Genomic DNA, 5074 nt, shown 5'->3' with positions numbered 1-5074 from the left:
CCGGGGGCCCCTGCAGAGACTGATACCCGAACCAAGGACCATGAGTGGAGAGGACCTAAAACCCCTGCTCAGATGTAGCCCATAGACTCAGTCTCCAAGTGGCTTTTCTAGTCAGGGGAGCAGGGGCTGTCTCTGTCATGAACTCAGTGGCAGGCTCTCTGATCACCTCCCCTGGGAGGTGCAGCCTTGTCAGGCCATAGAGGAAGACAATGCAGCCAGTCCTGATGAGACCTGATAGGTTAGGGTCAGATAAAAGGGGAGGAGGACTTCCCCTATTAGTGGACTAGGGGAGGAGCATAGGGGAAGAAGAGGGAGTGAGGAATAGGATTGGGAGGAGATGAGTGAGGGGGCTACAGCTGGGATACAAAGTGAATACATTGTAATAAATAATAATAATTAATAAAAAATGCAAAAAGGAGCATGAACCTGATATTCATTTTTAGCCCTAATATTTCTAAATATTTTATTTCTCTTGCTTTTTAAGAACTACAAAATACCTTTAAATTTTATACAGTTTATGTGTATATTTTATATATTATATATCATATATTAAAATGGTACTTCTGCCCTTCTCCTTTCCTCCTGCCATTGTGCGCTTCATACCTAACTCAGCTTCTTGCCATGCCTTCTCACAGGGCTTTCTGAATCAAGTGATTCCTAGCCAGGCAGCAAAAGTGAAATCATCCTATTCTGCAATGGATTTGGATGAAAGCTGGTAACAACATTGGGTACAACTCCAAGAGAAGACACTGGAGGAGAATGAAGCTGGGTTTAAAAAGATTCACACAGTGGCAAGACTGAAAATTTACACTGAATCATGGTCATCTATCAATCCTACCAGATGGAGTTTTACATTTTTAACCTGGACACTTGGTGTTGTCTAACTTGGGGATGGGATTTGTCCAGTAATAAAATGTAGAATCTTTAAAAAAAATGGTACTTCTGTGCTCTCAATTTCAGTGTTGCTTCCAAGTTAATTAAATAGCTCTCCTCCATTATGCTTTCTAATTTCACATCTCTGTAGTTATCATGATGGCCCATGTCACTCACAGCTTGGTCTGTACACCTAGGGGACTTGCTCTCAGGGTTATTCACCAGCCATGCAGCAGCCTGAGTTCCAGAATGGGAGACTGAATCAGCCAACATTTTGATTTCTCACCTAGGTAGTCACCCAAGGTGAGACTCAGAACATATTTATTATTCCCGAGAACCTCATCTGAATGCTGACTTCTCTTCCATGGTTTCATTTTGCCCATGCTTCATTATCCTTGGATTTTGTTCTTGAGGTTCTGAATGAGAGAACACAAACATCACAGATGATACCGCAGGCAGGCCATACTACTCTCATGATGCATAGTCTATTAGATATAAACAAGAGGCTCTTTGTGTTCAACCATTTGCTGTGTGTGTGTGTGTGTGTGTGTCTATGAACATATACTTAGAAACTTGTTCTTTGATTAATTATTGAATAACCATCCATTTATGATTCAGGGTATTTCATAATCTCTCAATCCATAGTTGATGAAACTATTTTTTTTTATTTCCTAATTTTTCTTTATAACATGACTTTGGGCTCTGAGGACATGCAAGGTATATGAGTGGAAAGAGACATATCTTCCTCATTGTTCCCTTAATTGGACTATCTCCTAGGAATTTGGCCAAGGAGCATGTTTTGAATCGAGTCATTGGAGAGTAACAGGAAAGACAAGAGTCCCTTCTCTCATGGAGATTATGTTCTCAAACAGTACCTACATTGCCTTACTGTAGCACATGTTTAGAGTTATTTTAATTATGTGTTTATGTGTGTGCATCTGCGCACATGAGTATGCTTGCCTTTGGATGCCAGAAGAGAGCACCGGATAGTGAGGAGCTGAACTTACTGGCAGCTGTGGGCTGCCCCGTGGGTTAGGACCAGAACCAGAGCCCTTAGTATAGGCAGGGTGTGCTCGTAACTCCCGAGCCATCTCTCTAGCCCCAATGTATTTTTAATTAATCACAAATGCAACTAAAAGTCATTCATGGTTCCACTTCTTGCTGCTTGGATTAGTTTTCCTTTTTTATTATTTTCTTCCTTTTTATTTTATATGATTTTTACTTTATATGTATGGACATTTGCCTGAATGTGAATGTGTCCCAATGAGATCCCGTATCCTCTTCTGGCCTCTCCACGCACCAGCACATGCGTGCAGTACACATATGTACATTTAAGGAAACACTCAGACACAGAGAAAGGAAGAAAGGAAGAAAGGAAAACGAATACATACATTCCTTCTCAGTTTTTCTATTCATATCACAGTTGTTAAACTTGTATTAACCACGCCACAATTAAAAATGTTACTATCAAATAGAAGTTAGAGGCTCTCCTCTTTGGGGGGTACACGGCATTGACCGCAGGGCCTATTGCATTCGAGGTAATTGTTCTAGCGCTGAGCACATCTCCAGCCACACTCATCTTCCTGGGTAACTCCATCTGAGCTGTCCTCGTGACCCGGCTATGATTTGGTAACTGATATGGGCCACTTTTCCGACATTTAAAAGTATTTCCTAGGAATGAATTTGTCTCCCCGTTTTCATTGGTTTCCACTTAGTTTATAATCCTGTTCTACAGCAGGCATGGTTAATGGCGTGCACAAAAACAAGTGCCCAGGGACTTTGCCCAGCAGCATGAGTTCCTAGAGGTTGACTTCTTCTCTAGTTAAAACAAAGTACTCATTTGTTGCTAGAGTGATGACTTTGATCCTACATTATTTTATCTTTTGTGGAGGTAAAACATAATTCACCATTGTAAGAGTTTTAAAGTTTGCAGGTCAGTTTGTCCTTCAAAGGAAGTCTTCCTAAACACAGGTAATGTCTTCATTGACTCCTCAGACAAGAGGAGTCAACACACTGCAGAGATGTACTGACTACATTCATGGCTCTAGACTAGATGATTTGATCCGTTGCCGTGACTAGTTGCAAAGGTGATCACGCTGAGAACTGTAGCCCATGCATGCTTCGGACCCAGAGAATATGTTACATTTACATCTAATTTTCTGGGGTTTTATCATCAGTGTTTCAAAGGCATCATTCCAGTTTTCTTTGGTCTCAGATTGTCTTTGTGGGTGTCTAGAGATGGCTCAGTGGTAAAGAATACATGCTGCTCTTCTATAAGACATGAATGAATCGGATCTCAGCATCTACATGAAACGGTTCACAGGCAGCTGTAACTCCAGCTCCAGGGGAATCAAACACTCAGTCTCCATAGGCACCTGTATGGACATATGTGTATGTATATATTTACATACACACATATATGTATAATATGTATAATACAACATGTATGTATAATATATTATACATACATGTATAGTAGAATATACATTATATACACATATGTATATGTACAATATAACATACATTATATTATACGTATATGTATATGTATAATATATATTATATAATGTATATTATACATACATACATACCCAAACATATAGACATAAATTTAAAAAATGTTGTAGTCCTAAACCATTTCAAGCTTTTTGGATTGTTTGTTTGAGTATAATGTGTTAACTCTATTGTTAACACTCTTTCTGAGTTTTCTTGTGACCCAGCTGTGACTTGGTAACTGATTTGGTGCAGTTCTCCTACATTTAATAATTCTTCTTAGGAATAAATTCACTTTCTCGTTGAATATGAAAGCTCTCTGTTAATTTTAGTATAATTCAGTCTATTTTTTTTATTTAATGTACAGGACTAATTCTGAGGATGCAATCAGATGTAGTGAAAATTATTCTGAGATAAGCCATTATTTGGTGTTTACTAATAAAGACTCACCTCTGGCCCTGTGTTTGATAAGCAAATTAAGGAAAGGGAGGATTGTTTTAAGTTACATATATCTATTAAAACATCAATTTTGATATACTATTTTTATTTGGCTTATGAAATGAATAAATTAATTAATTAAACATCTGCACTTAGCGATAGGAAGAAGAAGCAGAAGCCTGACATGAGAGTGGCACCTCCCCCGTCACTCACACACCACATGTGTTTGCGTGTTCACACACACACGTGCGTGCACACCAGGTATGCATTAAACAGTAAAGTGAGCTGTTGGTACCACGGACTTCAGTGGCTGCCTGCATAAAATTCAAGATGTCATCATTTGTCTACTAACAAAACTTATTTCTAATTATTCATTAAGTTGATATCCTTTAACAGCTTCGAGGAAACCATTAAACGTTTTTAAAAAGAGGCTGGAGAGATTTTTCTTGAGGGACCCTGGCTCTCCACACCACACATGGTGTTTCACAGCCATCTGTAACTCCAATTACAGACATTCTGAGACCCCTGTTGGGCCTCACAGGCACCAAGCGTCCACCTGGTATACATACGTGCATTCGTTTAAAACACTCAAGGGGTTTCAAAAAAATCTTATTTATGTTTTTGGATATTCTTGTGATGTTAATTAGTTATTTGGAGAAAGCAAGCAAACAACAACAAAAGAAAAATTTCTCAAATTCACTCATAATGTGAACCCAATGAGCAAGCTCGCTTATCCACAGTGACGGCACCGTCTTTCCTCAAACTCTAAGTGACTTAAGCATGGTGTACATATATTCCCTGGAGTTGAACCCTGTATATTCCTTTTAGAAAACAGAAGTCACACTGTAGTGCAGCTATCATTAATTATGTCACCCTGTAACCCTCGGGTTACGTTCCTACATTAAAACATTAGGGCATAGAAATTGACAAGGAGAGGTGGGCTTATTTATAGTATTATAGAGAAATGGACAAACCCCGGAGGGAAAACACATACTTCCTCCCCCATGTTGTGTGTGACAGTCTTAGGATTTCTAAGACTCCTAGAAGGAGACTTAGCTTTGGGACCCTGTAGCTGCTCCTTTCCTGATGGGAAGGGAAGGGCAGAGGGCCCAGCCTCAGGAGGTCCCTGTCTTTGTTCCCAGCAGTTGCCTCCATTCTCAGCAGGGAGGGGCACAGGGGTCTCTCCTTTGAATCTGGAATCTCTCCTCTGTCCCAGCAGGGCTCCAGGGCATTGTCTGTCAGTGTGAGGTGAGAAGCACAGGACAGCTGA

General features: G+C 39.9%; 1 pseudogene; it reads left to right on the top strand.

The window, feature by feature from the left end:
• The first annotated feature begins 621 nt into the window (after positions 1-621).
• On the top strand, positions 622-801 carry LOC129674042 (60S ribosomal protein L39-like; annotated as a pseudogene).
• Positions 802-5074: the final 4273 nt, after the last annotated feature.

Source organism: Psammomys obesus, unplaced genomic scaffold, assembly GCF_907164565.1.
Source record: "Psammomys obesus unplaced genomic scaffold, mPsaObe1.curated_primary_1811, whole genome shotgun sequence".
Lineage (NCBI taxonomy): Eukaryota > Metazoa > Chordata > Mammalia > Rodentia > Muridae > Psammomys > Psammomys obesus.
This window is presented reverse-complemented; position numbering and strand designations above follow the sequence as displayed.